The sequence below is a fragment of the Vulpes vulpes genome, chromosome 16 (genome assembly GCF_048418805.1).
Source record: "Vulpes vulpes isolate BD-2025 chromosome 16, VulVul3, whole genome shotgun sequence".
Classification (NCBI taxonomy): domain Eukaryota; kingdom Metazoa; phylum Chordata; class Mammalia; order Carnivora; family Canidae; genus Vulpes; species Vulpes vulpes.
The window spans coordinates 76,051,639-76,079,168 of record NC_132795.1 but is presented as its reverse complement, the minus strand read 5'-3'; the positions used below and the strand labels follow the sequence as shown (position 1 = coordinate 76,079,168).

The 27,530-nt window shown below is 40.6% G+C and overlaps 1 long non-coding RNA gene and 1 pseudogene across 3 annotated transcripts in view; one reads left to right on the top strand and one right to left on the bottom strand.

Moving 5' to 3' along the window:
• Positions 1-27,530, top strand: part of LOC112915215 (uncharacterized) — a 61,726-nt gene that overhangs the window by 3,781 nt on the left and 30,415 nt on the right. Inside the window, exons 4-8 of one of the 3 annotated variants that reach the window (XR_011997753.1) lie at positions 405-486; positions 13,837-13,954; positions 14,037-14,073; positions 14,162-14,260; positions 23,044-23,513. This is a non-coding gene — a long non-coding RNA (uncharacterized lncRNA). Of the gene's footprint in view, positions 1-404; positions 487-2,570; positions 2,860-13,834; positions 13,955-14,036; positions 14,074-14,161; positions 14,261-20,237; positions 20,293-20,560; positions 20,649-23,043; positions 23,514-27,530 lie in introns of those variants that run through there. The other 2 variants (XR_011997754.1, XR_011997755.1) reach the window with 2 other exon arrangements.
• LOC112915214 (ribosome biogenesis protein NSA2 homolog) lies at positions 1,271-2,524 on the bottom strand (annotated as a pseudogene).

The following is a 27,530-nucleotide window of genomic DNA, read 5'->3' as shown; positions in this document are numbered from 1 at the left end:
GACCTAGGATCGAGTCCCACATCGGGCTCCCTGAATAGAGCCTGCTTCTCCCTCTGACTGTGTCTCTGCCCGCCCCCCCCCATGAATAAATAAATAAAATCTTTTAAAATAAATAAATAAATGAATACCTTTAACATGATTATAGATTAATACTACAGACACCTTAAGCTCAAAACTATAAACATAATTCAGATTACAAAGGTTATTTGACAAGAATTTTAGGTTACAAACATAAAACATGACCTTTTTTATATTATCCAAGTAACTGCAATGAATCTCTCTTTAAGGACATCAGTACAGTCTTTTTAAAAACTATTTTACCTGGAATCACTTAAATTTTTAAACATTCTAAAAGTATGAAAATTTAAACATTTTACTGTATTTTTTCTATATATTTTGAGTAGAAAATACAGTTCCAGGGATGCCTGGATGGCTCAGTGGTTGAGCATCTGCCTTCAGCTCAGGGCGTGATCCCGGGGTCTTCAGGTGAGTCCTGCATCAGGTTCCCTATGGGGAGCCTGCTTCTCCCTCTGCCTGGGTCTCTGCCTCTCTCTGTGTACCTCATGAATAAATAAATAAAATCTTAAAAACAAAAAAACCAAAACAGTTCCAAGTAGATATTACTACACATGATTGAGAGGAAAAAAATGTTTCAAATACAATTTCACCAACTAACTGTAAGAGGAATTAGAGGTGAAAAGATTTATGAAAATGCTTCTGCACCCTTCCTATTTAGTAGGGTAGCATGCCTTGTCTCCTATACTTTTAGTGTCAATACTTTATAAACAAATGTTACTGCATGTTAATGCTACATTTCTTAGGTTTAATGAGGGAAAATGAGGTGGAAGAGACCTCAGGTAAGATCCCAGAGATGATGTTTCATAGTGTAGGCTCCATATTTAAGTGTGCTCTAACGTTTATGATAAAAGGTGCTTTCAACTATACTAGTTTTTCCGCTAACACTGGATCTGCATTGCTGAGGACTCATTTCTTAATGCAGATACCACAATATTTCTGTAATTGCTTTTTGAAGTATTCAAACTTCTGAACATCTAAATGCTAAACAGACTAAAAAATAAACACCAGTTTGTGAAACAGGGCTCTTTTAATGTTTTTTTTTTTTTTTCTACAATAGAATAAATAGTTCTCTTGGTGATTGCAGATATGTCAGGCTGTTTGGTGGTATTCGGAACCACCCCAGTACTGCTGCTTTTCCTGACTGGTGTGTGGTCTTCAGTAATTATAAGGACTTACTTGTCTGAAACTGCTGTCAGACCAGCAAAACTGCCTTTCCTCCATCACTTTCAGGATCATTGGTATCTGGGCATATTTTTCTCCAAATCGTGTCCCAAGGCCCAACTCACTCACCTTCATCTCAATGATGGTACCTTTGGTAATAACACCCAAAGTTGTATATAGTAGGGATGCGGGATTTGTTTTTACACCAAGAATTGGCATGCAAAAGGTAGTTTTCAATTCAGAATATGTTACAGGGGCCTTTTTGCAATGTAAGCCCATTGGCCTAATGAATCTCTCATCTTTAGGTGGTTTTCCAGTAAAGCCATTTCCAGCAAAGCAGACTTTAGTAACCATCCTCTTCCATGCTTTGTTCTTTCTCTTCCTTATTCAGATAACTTTTAATATTTCTCTTTCTTCTTGGGCACGAACTTTGGGAAAAGGGACTTCCCATTTTCCTGCTTTTTCTTTGCATTTTTTTTTTTTTTTTAGAGAGATTCTATTTTTTTATTGACAGAGAGAGAGAGCATAAGCAGGGGAAGTGGCAGGGAGAGGGAGAAGCAGACTCAGCGGGGAACCTGATTCGGGGCTCCATCCCAGGACCCCAGGATCATGACCTGAGCCGAAGGCCGATGCCCAACCGACTGAGCTACCTAGGTGCCCTCTCTCTTTTTTTTTTTTTAAAGGGGGTGGGGCTACATCATCAGCATTTCTTTAGTTTTCTTTTTTTTTTTTTTTTAAAGATTTTATTTATTTATTCATAGAGACACAGAGAGAGAGGGGCAGAGGAACAGGCAGAGGGAGAAGCAGGCTCCATGCAGGGAGCCCAATGTGGGACTCGATCCAGGGTCCTCAAGATCATACCCCAGGCTGCAGGCGGTGCTAAACCGCTGCGCCAGCAGGGCTCTTTGCATTTCTGCCCAGGTAGGTGCCCTCTCTTTGCATTTCTGTTTAATCATAGTGGAAAGGACTTTAGCTGGGGACTGTCCCTCCCTGTCCTGTAGACATGCAGGTATTGCCTGTCCTTGCAGAGTCTCCCTGCAGAGTCTTCCCATCATTCTTTTGTTTGGAGCTTCTCTTTTCACGCGTCTTGATAGTCTTTTTCATTTGTATTTTCTCAGCCTGGCGCTGTTGATAGTATAGCTCAGCTTTCAAACCAATCATCTTTTTTTGCCTTCTTTGAATGTTCTTGAACCTCCTGACCTTCCTTTTTTCTCTTTTTCTCCTGGTAATCCAAACGATGGCCACAGTGCTTCTGCTGGAATTCAAAATATTCGTTTGGTGGCATGGTGATGGCACAGAGGCACTGGGGCAAAGAAGCTCTCAATTTTCAGGTCTCAAACCCATGAGCTGATTCCATGCAACGCACGATGGGAAAAAGACTACCTGGGCAGCTTTAAAAATTGAACTGATGTCTGGGCCTCACCTCCCACTGGTTCCAACTCAGTTGGGCCTCCTTATTTTAAACTATGCATGTTTCATAGCACTGAAGAAACTTGACTTCACAAATTAGGGCCCGAAGAAGCAGATCACAGCTGGCTGAACCCTACTGAGGAACTATTTGGAGGGTTCTTGGGAAATCATGGGCAATCTGTCCAAGGACTCGGAGCACTGGAAAGACGGGTAGGTTTCCTACAGGGGAAATGAGGGTTCACTTGAGGGTAAAAGGAGAGAAGTGCAGACACCCAGGAGAACCAGCTCCTAGGTCTGAGGGTAGACCTCCCTACCCTTCTGTCAGGAAAACCCAGGAGCTGATCCGTGAGGGCAGTTTTAATATATGACTCCTGATGCGAGTGGAAGGTACTGTGTGTGTTTTGAGGTTTTTCCTGTGGAGAATTTCTTAAACCTCAGACTGGATTGTCAGAGAATTGAGATGAGGTATGAAGGGCATGAGAGATGTGTTGTTCAGGGAAGTTCAAGGCGCTTTCTCTCCTGGCATGTTTGGCAGGAGTACTAAAACAAAAGGAAGGGACTAGAAACCTTATGACAGTAAAATTTCAAGGCTTCATTTTTTTTGTAAAATATGACTTGTCAGGTATGTGATTTGGTAGCTTTGATGCAAATATAAAATAAGTCTCACCTCTTTGCTGAAATCTGAAGAGTTTTCTTCATATCAATAAAAACCATGAGTGCGGTAAAATTGCTTTTGATCACCTCGAAGGAAAGGTATGAGGAATTTTCAGACTGTTACCATAATTAAAGTGCTTGAGATAAAAAACTCTTACTTGAGTATCTCTCCTTCTGTCCTGTCTTAAAAGGCATTTCTGGAGAAAAGCACACTCACCTACTTCAGTATTGTTTTGATCTCACTGTGTAGTTTGAAGAACACTACAGCTTTCAGTGACAGCAGGAAAATTATCTTGTAGTTGAAAACACTACAAACCACAAATGGCATTGGAATTTGTAAAAATGAACCACATTTCTCTTCGCAGCCTCGGTCGAAATGGATGGTTTCTAAAGAACTCATTTTTGTCAGCAAAGGAATTGCCTTGGAGACCTTCTTTTTTCTTTTCCTGGGTCTGCTTCTTGTTCTCCTGCCTGGAGGGTCATGGTGCCCGACTTGCTCTTTCTACTGGTCTTTTTAAAATCTCTGTTTGTCTTCACTATATATACTAATCACTGCTTTTATTCCATGAGCATAGACCAACAATGGGAGAGGGATCATTTCTCAAGTGAATGCCCCCATTTCCTAACACTTTGAGTACCACAATGGGTCATCCCAGCTCCATCCCACCTGCTTCAATCATCCTAGGCTCTCTCCAGATTTAATAGCCTGGCCTTCAAGACCCTCTATAATATAGTCTGTTATCTCTGGCACTCACCTCACTTGAAAACTTGGATCCAACTTTGCTGCTTTACTTGCTCCTATTCCCGTTCCTGGCACCTTGGCTTTCATCCTGCCAGAAATGTCTTCCTCTGGTACGATTCCTGCAAGATCCAGCTCACTTCCACCTCTGCTGGGAAGCTTCCCTCAGTTATCCTGTTCAAGTCCCTTGAACTTTAGTGGGAATTATTTGAGACTGATCATACCCTAACTTACATTTTTCTTTTTTTAATTTAAATTCAATTAGCCAACATATAGTACACCATTAGTTTCAGATGTAGAGTTTACTAATTCATCGGTTGCATATAACACCCCGTGCTCATCATATCATGTGCCCTCCTTAATGCCCATCACCCAGTTACCCCAAACCCCTTGCTACCTCCCCTCCAGCGACCCTCAGTTTGTTACCTATAGCTAAGAGTCTGGTGGTTTGTCTCCCTCTTTGATGACTTCCCATTCAGTTTTCCCTCCCTTCCCCTCTGATCTTCTGTGCTGTTTCTTATATTCCTTATATGAGTGAAACCAAATGATAATTGTCTTTCTCTAATTGAGTTATTTCACTCAGCATAATACCCTCTAGTTCCACCCGTGTTGATGTAAATGGGAAGATTTCATCCTGTCTGATGGCTGAGAAATATTTTAGTGTGTGTGTGTGTGTGTGTGTGTGTGTGTGTATCTCGTATCTTTTTTTTTGTATGTTAACTAGGTGGAATTTATTTATTTTTTATAAATTTATTTTTTATTGGTGTTCAATTTACCAACATACAGAATAACACCCAGTGCTCATCCCATCAAGTGCCCCCCTCAGTGCCCATCACCCATTCACCCCCACCTCCCGCCCTCCTCCCCTTCCACCACCCCTAGTTCGTTTCCCAGAGTTAGGAGTCTTTATGTATCTCGTATCTTCTTTATCCCTTTGTCTGTCGATGGACATTTGGGCTCTTTTGGCTGTTATAGACATTGCTGCTAAAACATTGGGATACTGGTGGTCTTCAGATCACTACATTTGTATCTTTGGGGTAAATACCTAGTAGTGCAGTTACTGGGTCGTAGGGTAGCTCTATTCTTAACTTCTTGTAGAATCTCCATACTGTTGCCCAGAGTGGCTGTACCAGCTTGCATTTCACCCCAACAGTGTAAGAGCATTCCCCTTTCTCCGCATCCTTTCCAACATTTGTTGTTTCCTGTCTTGTGAATTTTAGCCATTCTGACTGGTGTGAGTTAGTTATTTCCTTGTGATTTTGATTGATATTTCCTTAATGCTGAGTGACGTAGAGCATTTTTTCATATATGTGTTGGCCACTTGTATGCCTTCCTTGGAGAAATATCTGTTCATTTCTTCTGCCTATTTTTTGACTGGCTTATCTGGTTTTTTGGGTGTTGAGTTTGATAAGTTCTTTGTAGATCTTGGATACTAGCCCTTTATCTGGTATGTCATTTGCAAATATCTTCTCCCATTCGATACAGAATTCTGATGGATTCCTGTCTCACATTTAGGTCGTTCATCCATTTTGAGTTTATCTTTGTATATGGTGTAATAAAATGGTCCAGTTTAATTTTTCTACATGTAACTGTCCAATTTTTCCAACACCATTTGTTGAAGACACTGTCTTTTTTCCATTGGATATTCTTTCCTGCTTTCTTAAAGTTTAGTTGACCATAGAGTTGAGGGGCCATTTCTGGGTACTCTATTCTGTTCCATTGATCTATATGTCTGTTTTTGTGCCAATACCATACTGTCTTGATGATTACAACTCTATAACAGAGCTTGAAGTCCAGAATTGTGATGCCACCAGCTTTGGTTTTCTTTTTCAACATTCCTCTGGCTATTCAGGGTCTTTTCTGAAATCAGTTGCATTTCTATATGCTAAAAATGAGACAGAAAAAAAAGAGAAATTAAGGAATTGATCCCACTTACAATTGAGCCCAAAACCATAAAATACCTAGGAATAAACCTAATCAAAGAGGTAAAGGATCTGTACTCAGCTTTTTAAGCATTATGTTCTTTGGGATAGGTTCTCCTCCAAGGAATAAGATCAGAAAGAGAGATTCTATTTTTTTCCTCATACAATATGGAATACACATAGGTGATTCTAGGGTCAATTCATTCAGTAGTTTAATCATGTCTGGGTTTTGAGTCATGTCTCCAAGTTTTCCTTGGTTTTTCCTTTGTGATCATGAGATGGTGTTCACAGCTTCCAACAGCATATCTTCACATGGCTTAAAGAGAAAATGGAAGGGGGAAAAACTATTTTCTGCAGCCCCCTTTTTTATCATGTGGAAAAATCTTTCCCAGACTCCTCTCTGAAGTCTGCACTCTGATATTTTTGGTATGGACTGGACTAATGTTTCTTATAAGCCAGTCACTGGCAAAGGGAATCAGATTTCCATGATTAGCTTAAACCAAACACGATTCACCTGAAACTGGAGGAAGGCCATATTTTTCCTAAAGACATTGTCACCCAACACTTGCTTGATATTCAAGTTTTTTAAAAAAGATATTTTAGAAGATTTTATTCATTTATTTATGAGATACACAGAGAGAGGCAGAGACATAGTAGGGAGAGAAGCAGGCTCCCTGCAGGGAGCCTGATGCGGGACCCAATCCCAGGTCTGGGAATCACACCCTGAGCCAAAGGCAGATGCTCAACCATTCAACCGCTGAGTCACCCAGGTGTCCCAAAGATTTTTATTAATTTATTTGAGAGAAAAAACAAATAGGGGGAAGGGCAGAGAGAAAAGGACAAGCAGACTCCCCACTGAGCAGGAAGGCCAACATGAAGCTGAATCCCAGGACCCCAAGATCATGACCTGAGCTGAAGGCAGATGCTTAACTGACTTAGCCACCCAGGTGCCCCCTTGATATTCAATTTTTTTTAGCAAGGAAAAAAGATGAGATTACCTTTGGAGAGACAACCAACAGTGTCTGCCACATAGCATCTCCTGAATATATTGACTCAAACGCCTATACCAAAGGCCTAGCAGAGGGAAAGGCATGCTTATTTCTAGGCCTAAAAACCATTTGCAGCAATTTTCACCATCACCTATAAGATGAATGGATTTCAACAAAAATTCAAGAAACATACAAAAAAGTAAGGAAAAAGACACTATCAAGAGACAAAGCAGCCAACAGGGTGAGACTGAGTTGGACTGATCAGACAAAATTTTAAATAACTGTGATTTCTATGGTAAAGATTCTAATGAAACAGATGGACAATGCACAATAGCAGATGGGAAATTTTAGTAGAGAGATATAAATAATAAGAAAATATCAAATGGAAGTCCTAGAAATGTAGGACATAGTAACAGAATTGAAGAATGCCTTCAACAGGCTCATTAGTAAACTTGATATACCCAGGAAAGAGGGCAGCCCAGGTGGCTCAGTGGTTTAGCACTGCCTTCAGCCCAGGGTGTGATCCTGGAGACCCAGGATCGAGTCCCACATTGGGCTCCCTGCATGGAGTCTGCTTCTCCCTCTGCCTGTGTCTCTGCCTCTGTGTGTGTGTGTGTTTCTCATGAATAAATAAATAAAATCTTAAAAAAAAAAAAAGGAAAGAATCATCGAACATGAAGATCTTTTTTTTTTTTTGAAGATCTATCTTTATGAGATTTCCCAAATGGAAGCACACACATGATGAGTGAAAAAAGAAAGAAAAACAGAACATGCAAAATCTGAGGGATGATAGCAAATAGTTTAATATACATATAAATTACAATTTTAGAAAGAGAGAAGAGAGAAAAGACAAAAATTATTTAAAGAAATTATGGCTGAAAAGTTGCCAAAATTAATGATAAACATCACCCATGGATCTAAAAAGCTCAGAGAACACCAAGCAGAGTAAGTACAAAAGCAAACCAGAATAACCTAGGCATATAATATTCAAACTGTTGAAAGCCAAGGATGAAGAGAAAAACTTGAAGATGATGGAGGGAAAAAACATTCTATGCATAGGAGCAAAGATTTTAAAATTACTGCAGACTTCTTGTCAGAAACTGTGTAAGCCAGAAGATGATGGAGTGACATCATTAAAGTGTTGGAGGGGGTGACAGTGGCGGGGATGGTGGTGGGGGACACCTCTGTGAAGCAGAATTTCATACCCAGTGAAAATATCTTTCAAAAATTAAGGGAAAATATACTTTCTCAGACAAACAAAAATATTGTTGATCACAAGCAAAAAATGGAAATGTATCCCACTATTGTTTATTTCTATACTGGTAAGCGGTGAAGCTGACTTTTTTGTGTTTAATATTGGCTTATAGTTTGTCTTTTATGAATTGCCAATTCATATCTTTCACCTAGTTTTCTGTTGGTCTATGTGTCATTTTCTTATAGGAATTCCTTATATATTTTGAACATCAATCCTTTGTTACATATGTAGCAAATATCTTTTCATAATCTGTTGCTTTTCTTTTAGTATGTTTATGTTGACTTCTGTTGACAGAATTTTACAATTTGACAAAATCAGATCTAATCACTTTTCCTCTATAGTTTTTGCAGAGGCTTTCCCTACATCACATTTTCTAAGATTTTCTTCTAAGGTTTTATAGTTCTGTATATGGTTTAGGTCTTTAATCCTTCTGGAACTTATATTTTTGAGTAGTAAAAAGTAGCAACATAAATTAATTTCTCCCAAATGGTTAGTAAATTGCTCCAATATCTTTTTTTTTTTTTTTGGATTTTATTTATTTAGTTTGAGAGAGAGCACATGCATGAGAGAGAGAGTGAGCACAGGAGCTAACGGGGAGGAGCAGAGGGAGATGGAGAAGCAGACCCAGCTGAGCAGGGAACCCTATGTGGAACTCAATCCTAGGACCATGGGATCATGACCTGAGCTGAAGGCAGATGCTTAACCAATTGACCCACCCAGGTGCCCACTTTGATATCATTTTTTGAATAATCAGTATGTTCTTTCCGTATTGACTTTAAATGCCATGTTTATCATAAAATACCTTCCCATATATTCATGGTTAAGTTTCTGTATTCCCTTTAATGTCTCATTAAGCTACTTTGTACCAAAGTTACAATGTTTTATTTCCCTTTTTATTATTTTGATATTGTGACAGCCAATGGCCAGGCCTGCTCAGCTCCTCCCAGTAGATAAATTGCATGCTTGCCTGAAATTTTCAAAAAAAAAAAAAGTCCTGAAAGAGAGCACATGCTCTTTTACACTTCTAAAGTAGCAGACAGTGGGTTGTAGGGTGAGTAGTGATAATAACCAGGCATCACACATAGCCTGTCATATTGTCTTAAGGCAATCAGGCGTGTTTGATGCCTGATTATTATCATTTAATCTGTGTGCAGTGCAGCAGTATGGCATAATAGCAATATAGCAAGAAACTGAAATTGATAATAGGTCTGGATAATGTGGCTTACCAAGAGTGGTTTTGCAAAACCATTCTGAAGTTTTGAGGCATTTTGGCTGGGAGACTATGGAACACTGTTCAGGACTTCCATCACCTGGAAGTTTCTTTCTGGCCTGTTGACCACGGCCAGCACTCAGACTGTCTCTCATAGTGTGATTAAGGTAAACCAAGAAGATGTGCTCCCCAAGCTCTCATACTTGATGCAATGTCACAGCCTTTAAGGTCATTGCAATGACATGCAATTTGTGTACTCCTGGAGTACCTGAGTGTTCCTTCTTACTCATCTTCAAGCCTAGCCTCTATTGGTCTACTTCAGAAATTTATGACAGCACACCCTCTCTTTTAGAACTTGTTTTTCAGAATTACCTTAGGTATTTTTTCACGTTTTCTCCTATAGAAGAATTTTAGTATCAGTTTATAAGTTCTTTGAAACATCCCCCTGGAAGCTTGATTGTGATTTAACTGAATGTGTAGATTAATTTGGGGGAAACAATCATCTTTAGATGCCAAGACTTTTCAACCAGATACATGAATATTTTCTTCATTTCTTTGGGTATTCTTTTACATTTTTCAGTAAAATCTTAACATGTTTTCATTTAGATCTTGAACATTTTTTGTTTATTCTTAGGTATTTTGTGTTTTGTGAGTTTTGTAAATGAGAGTTTTTTTCATGACATTTTGTAATAGTTATTGTAGGATACAGGCAAGCTGTTGTTTTCATATGTCAAAATTATGCTTTTCTTCCTAACTGAACTCTGTGAATTGTGATCATTTACTTCAGATTCTCTTAGATTTTTTTTTTATTTTTTCTCTTAGATTTTTAGATACGTGATTATGTTGTTTGCAAATACTGGCAGTTTTGTTTCTTCCTTTTGAATCCTTATGTCTTACTTATTTTCCCTGTTATTTAAGTGGCCAGGTCAATGTGAAATAGCTATGGGGATCCTTATCTTGTTCCTAATATCTATAGGAATACTTCTCTTATTTCATCACTATGTATAATATTTGCTCTAGGTTTCTGGTCAACATTATCAAGAAAATAAAATTTTCTTCTATTTCCAAGTTGCCTAGAGTTTTTTGGGAATGAGTATTAAGATTAATGAAATAATTTTTCTGCTTCCATTAAAATAATCATATAATTTTTCTCTTGCAGTCTATTAATATTTTGAAGTGTTGAACCAGCAATGCATTTGAGGGATTAAATGCCATTTGATTTTTCCCTATTGTGGTAATAATGCTTCTAGATTGCTTATAAATACTTAAATAAGACAAGCAGTCTTTGGTTTGCCTGAAAACTGCTTGTTTCAAAGGTCTCCCCTGAGTCCATTGTATTTTTATCTCTAGTGATTGAGTTTCTGGTCATCCTCTTCAAAAGTTTTATTGCTGATATTTAGGGGAAACTAAGGATATTTGGGACATATACTTAACCTTTAAAAGTTGGCATCTAGAGGACAACCAGGACATACCAATAGGTGACTGGTGTCTACATTTGAGGTGGTTGGTAAAAGGATGACCTGTGACCCATTATTGCATTGCATATAGTTCACCTCCATGTAAGGAATTATGGAAAAGTACAAATGATCACAGAAGAGTAGAGAAGATATACTTCCTTGGAGTCAGCCAATCCAAAATCTAGGATGTAGACGGGAGACAAATGTTCTTCCAGTTTCCATGACAACTGGAGGATTTACCGTGATGTTAATGAAACATAAGCTTCAGTCAGGGCCTCTCACTTAAAAGGGACCTTTCCAAGTCCCTGCTTCTGATTCTGTATTTGTAAGTTTGTATTCTTTTCCTAAAGAGAGACCCTAAGTTGCATAAACCTTATTAGACCCTCCAAAACCCGGTCCATCCCTAATGAGAACCCCAGCCATAGCTTTGCATACCAGCCACCAAGCCTGGACCCAGAGCTCTGCAAGCCCTTTCTGGCAGCCCTGATAATTCTCTCAGTTTAGCAATTAGAGTGGGTGGCAGATTAAATTACCCTGTTGCTTCCCAGCTGGGCCAGGAGAGCTGCGGCCTGACATAGAAGCCGGTGGGTGTCCCATGGAACAAGGAGCTGGCTATCTCACACTTCGCTCGCTGTGAGGGCACGTGACCAAATGCATTATTAATGCTGAGCTGATCTGGTTACCTTGATTGACACTAAGTGATTTCAGCCTGGGCTATATTTGTCTTCGTGGGGAAAATGACTGCACGGAGCTGAAAGGTTATTTCCCTCTTCAAATAAGTTTGGGCCTGTCACTGTGGAGTTACGCACCCTGACATCAAAATTGGACCCGCGGGCTTTGGAAGACAGCAAATGACATCATAGGCAAAAAAAAAATGGTGTCAGCTTCATTTTGTTTTTCCCTTCTCTTTCTCAATTCTGACAGAGAGGTAGTTTGTCTAAAATTTGCAAGGCTTTCAGGTGAGGAAAAGGAAGAATTAGTAGTAGCAGTATCTCTTTTGCACACACACACAAATAGCTTCCAGGGTATGTTTCTCTGTCTTCCTGGTATTTCTGTTACTATGAACCTTATTTATTTATTTATTTTAATTTGGGAGGGCTTCGATGTCTAATTAATAAGGCTAATCAATTATTCGCCTGTTATTGAATAAAAATCTAACCTTTTAGTAGACTGAAATATTCCTTTAGACAACACATATTTTTGTTTATAGAACCAAAAAAGAAGACATTACCTACGAGAAACTCCATCTTCAACTCTGATACCCACTCCCGTGGTTGCAAAGTGTTGTAAGAGAAGTCTACGAATGTCCTAATGTTACATTAGCAATGTTATGTTATGTGAATTCTGAATGCATGTAAGGAACACATCAAACCCAGGGCGTCTGGGTGGTTCAGTCAGTTGAGTGTCTGCTTTTGGCTCAGGTCATGATCTCAGGGTCCTGGGATGGAGCCCCGCATCGGGCTCCACTTCTCCCTCTCCCTCTGCCCATCTCCCTGCTTGTGTGTTCTCTCTTTCTCTCACTCTTTCTCTCTCAAATAAATAAATAAAATATTTTTTAAAAAGAAATACATCAAACCCAGTAACAGGGAAAAATCAGAAGCTGCTAGGCCATAAACTTCAATTAGGAAATTTAAATTAGATTGAAGGAGAAATTTTATTTTATTTTTTATTTTTTTATTTTATTTTTATTTTTTAATTTTTATTTATTTATGATAGTCACACAGAGAGAGAGAGGCAGAGACACAGGCAGAGGGAGAAGCAGGCTCCATGCACCGGGAGCCCGACGTGGGATTCGAAATTTTAACCTAAAGATATCAAATAGAGTTATAGTAGCTTAAAGTGAACTGTTGCCCTACCTCATAGGATTTACTTATTTTGGATGAAACAAAGGTTAGTGAATTTAACAAGAAGTCATATTGATGGACAGATCCTCTAGACTTGAGAATGAAAAGGAAATGTCTTTAAAAACTGCACCTTTTGTCATCGTTCTTATTATAGTACAAGATTCTGATGTCTGATTCTCCATTGTTGGTGAAGCGAGGTGGGACCCTCTTGCAGTCCACAACTGTTGGGTTTGAGGGCAGAGAAGTGATAACGACTCATTGCGACAGTGACCCCCCTGCAGAAACAGTTCTTATCCCAGACTGATTTGGGGGGCAGGGGAGGCAGACCTACCTCTCGGCTTCAAATCACAAAGTCCTAACTACTGAATCTGCTCCTCCTCTGTTGGATCTCTGCCTCCTCTCCAGGAGCGATGACAAGGAGATGGGTTGGCTTCTCATTAGACAGAGAAATAGGAGGGAATGTCCATTGACCTAAGGAAAACATCTCCTGAAATCATGGCCTCTTTAATATAGACCGGTATATAAAAATGCATGTAAACAAGCATTTTTTATTTGAACATTAAATTTTATTGGTACAAAGCATGTGTTTTGTTATACTGGTGACTAATGCCTTTTAAAAATGAGATTTTGGAATGCCATTCTACTTATGTAACAAGATAAAGAGCTTTTAGAACATTGTTCTGGTGCAAAACTCTATAATAATAGTTGATTAACAACAAGACAACTTGAGGTGCCAAAAATATTTTCTGCAGAGCCCTCTATTAAGTGGGAAAAAGTTTTAGGCTTTTTCCCCCCGCTTTAATGATATCCAAATGGTTTTTGTCTGAGAAACCTACACTTCAAAAGTCATCAGTTTTCAAACATCAGTGCACAAAAATATTTATTTATGTGTGGATACCATGTTTGGTCCCTATTTCTCTAATGGGTTCAGTGATTTATTCAAAAATATCTAGTTAAAAATAAATTTACCCATGAGAGTTAGAAGAGGAAAATCTAGGAATGAAAATTAATAAACATGTCTGAAGTTATTACCAAAGGAAAAAATTACGTTTATCTCAACACTGGCTGTCTTAGGAAGTCTTGGTTATGGCTCATGATCATGATTTACATTTTGTAGGAAAAGTGCTTTTTAGACTACAGATTAAATCCTGATGTTGGCGATGATGATGATGGTGGTGGTGATCACATTTATGGGAGTGTGCTTGTTCACAGAAACCACAGGAAATGCCAAGGAGGTAAAATAAACAAAGATACTTTTAACAAAGATGAAAATTTTTTTGAAATAATGAATGTGGTTAACAATGAGTATTTTCCCAGGTCGGTCATTTCCTGGCACAGTAAAGTCTATGGACAGGTGAGTCCCTGGTCAAGTTCACCTGGAGTCAGGGGTCAGCCCTCTTGGGTTCTGCTGGGCCCTAGAACCTGGTATCTTGTGGAATCAGATGTCATAGCTTCTGCCCGGCTTCTGGAAGCTTCGGACTTGGGCCACTGGGGAAGATCTTTCCATGCTCACATTTTACAAGGATCCTAAGGTCTGCTGGGTATGTATGTTGAAAAAGAAAAGTGATTGGTTCTCATGATCATGGAGCAAACCCAGAACTCATTCCAGGGAAAATAGTGGGGTTCTGGCCCCCCTCCAAATTTTAAAGTTGATGTAATTCAGGGCAACCTTAGTCTTTCCAGATTGTCCCCTATTTGTGAGTTGATCACAGGCCTAATCTGTATTCTGTTCTGAAACAAAACAAAACACCCTCTATCTCTGGCACAGTGAAAAGCTCATGGGCTTTGAGAACTGACAGCCTGAGTTTGAGTCTGGGTTCTTACCAACTGCATGACTTTGGGCTCACTTGCCTGTTTCCTCACTTGTAAATGGGAAAAATGATACTTTCTTCTCCCAATATTACAAGGCTTAAATGAGATAATATGTGGAAACCACCCAGCACATAGTAGACACCCAATAAATCCTCATCCCTCTACACCTCTTCTACAAAGGTCTATCCTGCTTGGATGAATCTAGACTTTCCAGAGGCTGAGCGCTCTTGGCTGTTCTTGTTTGTTTACTTACAAAAGATTTTCCAGGGTATTTTTGTGTTTCTGGATTGTCAGATCATATGGGTGGTGTTTTGATCTTGAAATGGTTCTCAAGGTCTCTTCATCATTGAATATTGCCCTCAAAGGAGCTAGAGCTGAGGTCAGAATGTCTCTGCAGGAGCGATGCACCTTACCTTTGTCTGCAGAGCCCCTTTCTAAAAGGAAGAGATGACCTATGTATCCATCTTCAACTTCAGGCTCCTCCTGGAAGGAGGAAAGAAGTAGTTCCATATACCCAGTCACTCTGACCCCTTGCTTCAAAGGGATGTTGTGTTAGTGGCTATGTTCATGGCAGACTTTGTTGGAGAAAGATGCTCTTCAGAAGTGAGGCATTTCCTGAACCCCGCATATGTCACCACACGGAAGGCTGTCTGTTCCACCTGAACACTGAGTGGGCTCTGGCTCTACCAGAGAGTAAAAGAAATAGTGATTTGTGAACAAAGGTAGGGATCTTAGCCTGGTCAAATTCAAGGTCATTCATTAATTCAACAGATATTTTCTGAGCACCTTTCTCTGAGGGTATAGAGATTTTGCCCATTATTCCATAGTGACCACACCAAGGGACCCACTGTTTACATCAAGGTTGATTTGGGGATCCAGGGATGGGTTTTCAAGAGTAAGTGAATCCCCTATAACTGTGTGCCAAGGAGTACATGCATGTGTCTGCAATTCTGGAAAGAACATCCAGAACTTTCATTAGCTTCTCAGAAAGTTCAAAACCACCTGCCGGATGTGATCTGAATGTTCTCCCTGTACTCAGCTGGGGACCATAGGAATCTTGGCTTCAGAGTCCCTCCTGGGCGTCCAGATAGATAAAATATCATGACCCAGGATATGCTTACCATTCCTCAGAAGCCCATACCCATGACTGAGTATTTGCTGGACGGCCTTTCAACCACTGCTACCTGGACCATCACAGACTGGTCTGCATTTGGCTAAAGATAAATCATTTCCAACCATCTAGAACTTTAGCTGCATTCTGGCCTAAAGCTATAGGAAGAGCATTGAGCTTGGCCATGGAAGGTGGTGCTCTGAGCTGTGCTTGACCTTTGTTCTCTGACTGGGACATGAATGCCTGGCTGCAGGGTTATGTGTCCCTCCCTCAATAATGCACCCAGTATGCTGTCTGTCACCTAGAAGGTACTCAGCTCAGGTTCATGGAGTTGAAGTGAGAGAGGCTGATACTTCTTGCACTGGGCTGGGAGGGGAAATCGGACCATATCAATAACCATAATGCAAAGTAGAAAGGGATCCATTTCATGAGAGAACTGCAGGTCAGAGGCTCAGGGGCTGTAAGCACAGAAGATGATGAGATGATCTTGGCTCAAAGGCTGGTTCAATTGATGGGGAATCAGAGCAGCCTTTCCAAGGAGGAGCCCTAGAGGTGGGACTAGTAGAAGGTAGACAAGGAGATATGCAAACAAAGGGCATTTAAGGGAAGGGAGTGGCCTGGGTCCGAGAACACCTGGTAGGGAGGTGCAGGGCAAGAACAAGCAACCCAGTTAGACTGGAGCCAAAAGTACCTGGAAGGGACTGGCCAAACTAGGTTGGAAAGTCAATGAGTACCCACTGCTCTGTGCCTTCCTCACCCCAGCACTGGGCAATGGGCCTGGCTGTGGCCCCCTTGGCTGGGCCACTGAGCTATGGCTAGGTCTCCAGGCCAGGGCAACCCAACAAGGCTCAGTGCTGTGCTAGGTTATGCTTTTTCAGCTAAAGCATCATTGGTCTCAATGGAAGGTGCTCTGGGTAGTTGGTTCTCAGAGCTCCTATGGCAGGCAGGCTGGGAGCAGATCTACAAATACTGGGGCCCGGGTACTCTCTCCCAGGGGATCACGTTTCAGCTTATAAGGTCATCATTTATAAGCCGCGTTCATCTCTGGTAATGAAATGAAGCAGGGCAGTGTTATTGCATTTGAGATAGGATTTTTTTTTTCCCCTTCCACTACACCCCTCTCACTTCACTCTCCCAGACTTCAGCTTATCTGTCTCCAGCTGATCTCTGGCATTTTCAGTGTTACAGCTCCTCACCACAGAGAGAACATTCTGGGAGGCAGTAAACATTGGAACTGTTGCTTAGTAGCCTCCAAATCTCCTTTAAAAAGTTGTTTCAAGGGGTGCCTGGGTGGCGCAGTTGGTTGAGCATCTGACTCTTGGTTTCAGGTCAAGTCATAGTCTCAGGATCATGGGATAGAGCCCCGAGTCGGGCTCCTAGGTCAGCAGGGAGTCTCCTTGAGATTCTCTCTCTCTCTCTCCCTCTGTCCCTCCCACTTGTGCTCTCTGTCTCTAGAATAAATAAATCTAAAAAAAAAAAAAAAAGTCATTTCAATATTTCACTTCCTCTAAGTAGTCTTCCTGGATTGCCTTTCCCAAGCACTTTGGTTCTTTTATGATGGTCTTGCCATTTATATAGGTGGTTCTCTTCTACTGTACCTGGTCCTCAAGGAACATTATAAATATTTCAAGCCCTGGGCCCTTTAAAACATCAATTCTCTTGAATTACGAACAAAGAAAAAATTGAGAGCATAAAGTCCCTCTTTTAGGCTGAGGAGAAGGCTGAGGAGAAGGGGAGGAAGATTCTGGGTGTCCCCTCTCTGCCTCTGTGTGGGAACTGTCTCCTCCAGCAGCCTGGAAGCTTTGGTCTCCTCTCTTTCCACAGGGTGTACCTAAGGCTTGCTGAGGAGAAGGGTGAACTAGAAAGTGAGTGGGAGGCAGGTGGTGTGCAGCCCAGGCCCCTCAGCCCACTTTTCTGTCGGAAGCCAAGCAGAGGACAGTTAGGGGGGAGGTTGTGGCCTAAAAGTCTGGGGGACTCTTTGTCTGCATGGCCACGACCTGTTGCTGTCCTCAGCTCAGAGGACACAGTGCCTAAGGGAAAGTGTGGGACTTCCTTCTGCTTGGCTTTTGGAGACTGATGGGTTCGGGTCACACAGGAAGGCTGTGATGCACACAGTACACCCTCAGTTCACCAGGTACCCCATCCCGGGCCCTGTACTTTGGTCAGGCCACCCCATTCCAGACCCTTGGTATCCATGCTGTCCTGGCCAGGACAAGGAGATTTTTCCAGATAAGGAGAAAGGCTAGGCCAAGTCTGAGAGGCGGCATGGGTACATTGACAGCTAAATATTTGCCTCACAAATTTCAACAGTGATCCCAAAGGGTGCAATGTCTGCATATTGAAAATCTGCCAGTTACAAAACTGTAACATTACTCTTTTAAATGTATCCAATGACACATAAATAGCATAGCAATTCGATACTCACCATCAGCTGTTTAAAAAATACCTAATAAGCTCTTCCTTACTAACAGAAATCTTATATTATTCCTCTTTCTCCTTGAATATGCATTTTCATTCAATTCCCCCAGAGATTTGCATCCTAATATATTTTTATGCTTATCATACTCTGTAGTAAAAATATGTATATAAAAGTTAACTTTAAAAATCTCCTGTGATCATAAGCTCCAGGTATTAAAATGTTTCTAGATTATCCATGAAAATAGCTCCAGGTGTTAAAAAAAAGTTTCTAGTTTGTTCGTTAAAATAGTCTTCCTATAAAATTGATCAAAATACTAATGGATTTTAATAAATATTTAAGAAAAATACAATGTTAATAGATTGTTTAGATAATAAAATAGATAATACAATGTTTTTTATTTCAATGTTGGTATAGTTACTATACAGTGTTGTATTAGTGTCAGGTGTACAATATAGGGATTTAACAATTCTCTATATTATTCAGTGCTCATCCTAAGTATACTCTTAATCCCCATCACCTGTTTTGCCCATCCCCCTACTCATCTCCCCTCTGGTAATCACCAGATTGTTCTCTATCTAGTTAAGAGTCTGTTTTTTGGTCTGTCTCATTTTTTTCTTTGTCCATTTGTTTTGTTCCTTAAATTACACATATGAATGAAATCATTTGGTATTTCTCTTTTTCTGACGGACGTATTTTACTCAGCATAATACCCCCTAGCCCCATCCACGTTGTTGCAAATGCAAGATTTCACTCTTTTATGACCGAGTAATATTCCATTGTCTATATATGCCACATCTTTATCCATTCATCGGTTGATGCACACCGGGCTGTTTCCATAATTCTGCTGTTGTTCATTATGCTGCAATAAACACAGGGTGCATAGATCTTTTTGAATTAGTGTTTTTGTATTTTTTGGGTAAATACCTAGTAGTGGAATTGCTGGATCATATGGTAGCTCTATTTTTAATTTTTTGAGGAATCTCCATACTGTTGCAAATGCATCTTTTAATGACACAGGAAAGATCTCTTTTATGCTTGCTCCTTTATCCATGAATAGACATTATTTATTGTTAGAATGGGGCACTGCTTAGCTTCAATTCGATTGCTATTTTTCATTCCTTGTAGATGTACATGCTAAGAAAATATGTCTACAGAAATATGATGGGAAGAGGGGGGCACTTAATGGGATGAGCACTGGGTGTTATGCTATATGTTGGCAAATTGAACTCCAATAAAAAAATATACCAAAAAAAAAGAAATATGATGGGAAGAAAAAGAGTTTTGTTGTAGCAGTGAGACTCGATTCTTTGAACCTCTTCCCAGTTATATGCCAAGATCATATAGTGATCTATCATCAAAAAATTTTTTTAATGATCTATCAGCTGACAATTTAATTAGATCCTCCATCAATTTACCTGAATGCAAAGAATGGAGAATCAACTTCCTGGGGAAATTTATTCTTGGTCATTGCGCTCATTCAGGTTTCTCAATTTCTAGAAAGTATATGAAAAAGTATATCTACTCTCACTTATGGATGACTATTGATTGCATCCTGCACTTTCTCACATTAAAGTGCTTTGTTTAACCGATATACTCTGAAATGGTTCAGAAAAGGAAAATATTGTTAATTTTAACATATCTTGCTAATACAAAGTCTTTTAAAAATTCATATTACACACACACACACACTTGGAGCTACAAAACAAGTTCATTCAATTTATGGATTTTCCTCACCATTTAGCTTAATTAGTTAAGCCAAAACTCACTGTCAAACCAAATGGCCAAATCAGACTCTCAATCAGAAAAAACTCAGACTTCATTTTTAAAAAAATATTTTATTTATTTATTCATGAGAGACACACAGAAAGAGGCAGAGACATAGGCAAAGGCTCCCTGTGGGGAGCCTGATGTGGGACTTGATCCCAGGACCCCGGGATCACGCCCTAAGCTGAAGGCAGATGGTCAACTACTCCACCACCCAGGCACCCCTCAGACTTCATTTTTTAATTCAAATAAATATGTTGACATGCATCCTGGAGACAATCTCACTTATGAATTCTATTTCTGGTAGAGGGAAAACGAGGCACAAAGGCTTGCCACAAGCTTGTCACTTGTAGGAAGTAAAGTGCTGCTAGCTTGATATTTGATCTGGGCACTCTCTTTGTTTTACTTTTAGGGGATCCTCCCATAGAAAGGATGCATCATTTGACAGTGGTCAGGGAATGGAAGAGGTACGATTGTTAAATAAAAAATATCTTAAATTGTCCCTTTGTTTGATACCCTGGAGGTGTTAATCTCCTGGGAACCATGTACCGTAGGAATGAAGGCTCAGGGAGGGTAAAGGGAATCCTTGGCTTTTGAGAGGAAGAAGTGGGATTGGAGAAGCTTCAACCAGGAGATGTTCTCTGGGAGACCCGTTTTAGGAAAAATAGATGTAGAAGTTGAAAATCTAGAATTAGATTTCCTTAAACCACCTGTGTTCACATATCTTTTGGAAAGTCTTAGGTTACCCCTGGCCACACAGCATGCCCTGGTTTGAAGACCACTGGACGAACCCTAAGGAGTGACAGTGTGTCCAGACCCAGAGGTAGGCCATATTGTCCCTCACCTCTCACATCTGATGTCACTCACCAGACACTTACTGAGAGTCAGGCACAGGACTGGATCCCATGGGGAAAAAGTACACTCTCTGCTCCTGCCTATAAGGAGTCCATTTATTAGAAGCAAGTCACTAGGCCCAGCTCACATGCAAGGGGAGGAGACTAGCTACGGCATGGATGCCAGGAGGTGAGCATCATTGGGAGCCATCTCAAAAGCTGCCTGTCATGGTACTTCATGCTTTTTCCAACTCAGATGTGAGTCTGGTTGCTTGCTGGGGAAAGAGGAATAATCTCACCCCACAGCTTGTAACAGAAATTAAAAAAGTAATAGAAATGATAAAAGTTTTCACACATGTATGGAGACATTCACTACTGTGTTGTTGATAATAACAAAAAATTGGAAACAGGGCAGATGTCCCTTCAAAGGTCTAGGAAGTGACTGGGTAGTAGGTACCTTCCCCTTCCCACCCCAACCCCTGTTCAGCTCAATCAATTTAGGTCATGAAGTAGGAGGGGAGAAGTGAGCAGAGCAGTCTAACAGTTCCAGTCTTCCTTCACCCCCTCCCTTCGCTTCAGCCCACGGGAATGTGCAGAGGCTAGCTATGAAGGCAGGTGAAACCCGAAATGGGGGACTTGCAGGGCCAGGGGGATGTGAAAGGACTGTGGTAGCAAAGGGGATGAGGACAGGTTCTTTAGATGTGCCGTCCTGGGAGAAATGGGGAGGTGTTGCTCAAGTGGTACCCAGTTTCAGTTATGCGAGGTGAAGCTCTGGGGATCCGATATCCAGCATGGTGACGATAGTTAATGGTACTGTATCATATACTTGAAATTAGCTAAGAGGGTAGATCTTAAGTGTTTTTACTACACCCATGCACACACACAAGAAAAGAAAGAAAAGGAAGGGAAGGGAAAAGGAAGGGAAAAGGAAGGGAAGGGAAGGGTAGGGAAGGGAAGGGAAGGGAAGGGAAGGGAAGGGAAGGGAAAGGAAAGGGAAAGGAAAGGGAAGGGAAAGGGAAGGGAAAGGGAAGGGAAAGGAAAGGAAAGGGAAGGGAAAGGAAAGGGAAAGGGAAGGGAAAGGGAAGGGAAAGGGAAGGGAAAGGGAAGGGAAAGGGAAGGGAAAGGAAAAGGAAAGGAAAGGGAAAGGAAAGGAAAGGAAAGGAAAGGAAAGGAAAGGAAAGGAAAGGAAAGGAAAGGAAAGGAAAGGAAAGGAAAGAGCATGGTAACTATATGAGTTGATGGAGTTATTAATCAGCCTGAATGTGGTAATTATCTAACAATGTACACATATACCAGATCATCAAGTTGTACAACTTACATAGACAAACTTGTCAATTATACCTCAATAAAATGGGGGAGGGGAGGCCAGGAATGGCCTCCTATCAAGTAGAGGAAGAGAACTAGCTGCTGTTTTGTGTGCATGCTCCGTCTCTCTGTTTCTCTATCTCTCGCTCACACACATCATTTCATCAATTATAAATCTATCTGTAAAATACTTGAATCCATATTTCTTCTAAACATCAGCACTAAGAATTTTTTTAAAATACTGAACAGCCAGGTATAATAAGAAGAAATGCACATTTCTTTACTTCCTTCTACATTTCCCCATCTATTTCTTCTGTGTATGTGTTGTGGGATCTGGGATATGAGGAACCAATGTATTACTTTTAAATTGTGGACATTTTACACTCTTTATGTTCTTTTCAAAAATTGCTATTTACATGTTTTGAAACTATATTTACAACAATCATTTAAACTTTGTTGTATCCCTAAATATCTTCAATGCCTGCCAACACTCCTTTGTATTATGACCTTCCCATTCTTAAAAAAAAAAAAAAAAAAAAAAAGATTTTAGTTACTTATTCATGAGAGGCACACAGAGAGAGGCAGAGACCCGGCAGAGGGAGAAGCAGGCTCCCTGTGGGGAGTCTGATGCGGGACTCAATCCCAGGACCCTGGGATCATGACCTGAGCCAAAGGCAGATGCTCAACCACTGAGCCACCCAGGTGCCACTTGACCTACCCATTCTTTGGCGCATTTTCCTTCACCTCTCCATTGGTTGGAGTGGATCTTAAAGCAATATTTTCAGGAAAGATGTTCCTGAGAATATCTAAGAATGCTTTTTTCTGAAACATTCATATGTGAATAATAAAATTGCAGTTTGGCCAAGTTAAAACGTTTTCCCTTAAAACCTTGGAGACATTGTGTCACTTGTCTTCATCATCTCTTGCTAGTTGTTGAGATGCTTGAAGAAGGCTGATTTTTCATCATTTGATTATAACAACTTTGCACTGCTTGTAGATTTTTTCCTTTGTCCTTCTTTTTCTAGATTCTTGCCAAGATGTGCTTACTTATTGGTCTCTTAATTGATTTGTTCTGTGCAGTTGATTGAATAACATCCCCTCAAATTTCGCATCTACTTGGAATGTCAGAATGTGACCTTACTTGAAAATAAGGTCCTTAAAGATACAACTGCCTACAAATGAAATCACCCTGAATTTAGGGCACCCTACATCCAATGACTGGTGTCCTTATTAAGAGAGAACACATAGACACACACAGAGATGAAGGCCAAGTAAAAACAGAAGCCGAGGTTGGAGTTACCTGCCACAAGTCAAGGATCACCTGGGGCCACGAGAAGCTGGAAGAAGCAAGGAAGGATTCTTCCCTAGAGCCTTTGGAGGGGGGCATAGCCCTGCTGATATGTTAATTTTGGACCTAGCCTCCAACACTGTAGGAGAAAAAATGCTTGTTGTTTTAAGCCACCCAGTTCGAGGTGCCGTGTTACAGCAGCCCTGGGAAGCTAACACCGTCTGGAATGCAGGAGTCCTTTCAGTTTATAAACCATTTTTAGGTGAGTACATTGATCAGTTTCTTGTTCAAGTCACCTATAGCTCATGAGTATGGTTTCTGCTGTGTCTTTAATACCTATTATATTCTCTCTCATTTTAATCTCCTTATCTTGCCTTCTGCATCCTGGGAGAGCTTCTCAAGCACCAGGAAAAATCGAGAAAGACAGAAATGGGCAAAAGATTACAGAATGTCCTTTCAGTGGCTGTACATCAGGTGTTGTACAGAGGACTCTTCAGGGTTATTAGATCCAGTGAGATCCTGAGTCTGTCATTATTTCTTTTTTTCTAGGCTGGGCTACAACCCTGTAGTACGCAGAGAACTGCTAGAAATGCAGATGATTCCTGTCCTTGTGAATGGGGAAAGGAAAGAGGGAACCAGTGAGGGGAGAGGGGGTCTGAGCACCCCTGGGTCAGGAGGGTTCCCCAAAAGAGTGTTCACAGAATCTTAGTTTTTCCCAAACAACCGATTTTGTGTGTGTGTGTGTGTGTGTGTGTACAGACTGGCCCTATGCCTAGTGGAATTCTTAATTTTTCCCCAACATCTTGATTGTCACTTTTAAATGGTTCACCGCATCTTAGTGTAGCTTAAGCATTTGCCAAGGTAGCCAAGAAGAAAAAAGTGGTTCCCGGAATTCTGATCTTTTTAATCACTGCTCCAGACTGGTTCTGGGAACTGAGAGGCACCATCTGCAAAAGGCTTTTGGAGGAAATGGGGTGGGAAGTGGGGTGGGTGGAGTTGTCAGGGAGAAGAATATGTCCCCAGATCCATTAGAGCAGTCTAGTCTAGGTGGAGCTCCGCTTTGAGGAGAAAACCATTTTGTGGTGTCTTCACTAAGCCTAGAGATTTTAACTTCATTTCCAGGTCCATGCTTGCTGTTCCCTTCTTGATTTATTTTGTTTTTTTGGCTGTTGTAACAGGGAAATCTACTCCCTTTTCAAACAAACAGCACTGAGAAAGATAGGATCGGAGAAGGTTCTCACTTAAAGCCTCACTTCTAAGATTCCAGAAAAGAAGCTGCTTCTTCCACTCCTGGGCCTCTGGCTTGGTCCTCTCATAGCCTGCGGCATGGAGGAAAGCAGAGGGACCTTGATCCCATTGATGCATATTGGGGTCAAGTTCCACCTCCTCCATAAAGTCATCCCTGGCCACCAGCCCACTGTCCTGTCTCTGTTCCCTCTGAGCTCCTAACTCACTCACTGTTCCACTCATTTTTATATTTAATTCCGGACTTGGGTGAATTATATGAATAATACCACTTTCCAATCTGCAATTCTTGTTTTTCCATCTATGAACTTCTCAACAGCAAGGACCCTCTCCTGGCTTCCCTTATGCTCACCACAGCCCTAAGCGTGACACTGGACTTCTGGTAGAAGTTTGGTAAATAGCTGAGTTCACCTGAGTTCAGCCTGGCCACTGCGGCAGATAAAGGCCACTTAGAAGCGGTCCGACTGCAGGCTTTCCTGAGGCCTGAACTATGGCAGGCCCCCGGAGCATTACCTCCAAAACTCCCATGTGGGGGCCTGCTTTTGGGAAATCATGAGAAATGTTAAAATCACTTAAGAGGAAGAATTAATGCACCTACTGCATGGCACCCCACCTGAAGCCTTTCACAGTGCTTGGCCTCCTGGGCTAGCATCTTTTCTCCCCAGCACCTCTGTTTCTTTTTTCTCAAGCGAAGGATCCCTCATTGCTCTCTGGCTGCCCCCACCTGTTCTATGCCTTCTCTTGGTTTTGGAGAAAGCACACCCTAACACGCTTTGCCAAGCATCTTCCTCCCTCTCCTTTGAGGAACTCTTTTCAAATGTTCTCTTTCCCAGAAGGTCCTTCCTGACTGGGTAGAGGAGAGAGGAGGAAGTGTTCCTTCTCTCCTTGTTCAAATGGTTCTGTTCTGTTGAAAGCTATAAATACGAACTCGGTCTATTAATGCACTTATTTGGCAGGTAAAGATATTGATTCATGTAATTCCACTGTCATCTGGGGATAGTTCTTGTGCTTCCTCTGGGGTCTCTGAATGGACTTTCTGGGGCTAAGATGTCTGCAGTGTCTGTGTCTCCGCTTTCTCTTTTCTTTGTCCCTGGGGAGTTCATTCTTCTGTAGAGTCTCTGTTCTCCCCATCTTTTCCCTTCTCCTATTCAGATTGGCTCCTAAGAAAAGATTAGAGAGGTAAGACCCAAATACCATGCTTATGTCCTAGTGGGGGCAGGTAATGGAGGGAGAGGTCACATCAACTGAGTAAATCCCATAGAGCAATACCAGAGATAGAATGAGGATAAGGGTAAGGATAGGGCTGCTTTTTAGCAGAAGGCCTCCCTGGTGCCCCAGAAATTCACATACTTATCCAAACACTCTTTTAGGTGCCCTGGACTTGTTCAGAGTAGACATGGCTCCATCCAAGTCTGCAGTGTTTGGACTAACAGTCTCACCACAGAATCGATCAGAAAATTCTAGAGCTGAAAGGAAGGTTAGACCCCTGCCCCCCCACCCCCCAGCCTGCATGCCTTGCTTTGCTGATGAGAAAACCAAAGCCCTGACAGAAATGATAAATGGTCCTTCAATTTTTTAGGGCAGAGCTTGGCCTGGAGCCCTGGCTTCTTAATTCTCCCCCCAAAGCTTGCTCATTATTCTTCTTTCCCCAGGTTTCATGGGTAGACTCAGTTGTTTACTTTTAGAATCAGCTCTTCTAGTGTCACAAAAAATGTCCTGCAGGCATCTTTTTGAGATAGTGTTGGATTAATAAAGTAACTGGGTAGAGAATTGACATTTTTGCAGTGATGGATCTTTCTCTCTGAGAATATGGTATAGTTCTGCATTTTTTCAAGTTCCTTTTAAATGTTAAATTTTTTTTTAGGGGCACCTGGATGACTCAGTTAGTTAAGCATCCAACTCTTCTGATTTCAGAACAGGTCATGATCTCGGGGTTGTGAGATGGAGCCCTGTGTCACGCTCCCTGCTGTGGCGTGGAGCCTACTTAAGGTTCTCTCTCTCCCTCTCTCTCTGCCCCTCTCCCTGCCCCCTTTCCCTTCTCTTAAACATTTTTTTTTGTTTTAAATTTTTATTATTTAAGTACTGTTGACACACAATGTTATATTAGTTTTGGTGTACAGCATAGTGATTTAACGATTCTGTACACAATGCTCAGCACCATAAGTGTAGTTACCATCTGCCACTACACATGTAAGTTAAAGTTTTCTTCATATATTTCTTGCACATTTTGAGGTTTATTCCAGACTATTTTATATTTTAGTTACTGTTGGAAATTCTTCCACTGTGTCTTTTAACTGAATAATATTTATATGTAAAAAGCTATCATTTACTACATATGAATTTTATAACTGGCTTCATTACCCATTTCTCTTATTTGCAATTCAGTAGATTCTCTTAGGTTTTCCAGATATATAATCATGATGGTTATACATCATAATCATGATACTTGTACAAATTGTGACAATTTTGCCTATTTTCATATTTTACACCTCTAACTTCTTTCCTAATTCTAACTTCTTGCTTACTTGTATCAGCTTGTATCTGCAGAGTTTTTAAAGAATAATGGTAGCATGCATTCTTGTCTTTTTTTCTGACTTCAATGGAACTGCTTTTAGTGCTTTCCTTTTAGGCAAGATGATAACTTTTGAGGAAGATATATTTTACCATGCCACAAAAGAATCTATCTATTCCTCTTTTATTAAGATTTTTAAAATCTAGAATGAGTGTTGAATTTTATTCAATTCCTTGTCTGCATCTATAGAAATAATTAAATTTTCTCCTTAGATTTTTAAAAATATAGTGAATCAATATTAATGGATTCTTCTAATATTGAACCATCCTTGCATTCCCAGAATAAATCCCACTTGTGTATAAGTATTATTCTTCAAATGTGCCACATGAATCTGTTTATTAAAAATTAATTTAGGAATATTGCCTCAATATTCATTTGTGAGCTTGACCAGTAGGTCTAATCCAGTGTTTACTGGACAACTGGATCCATGTTGTGCTATGTCAAACAAATCATTTGTAAGCT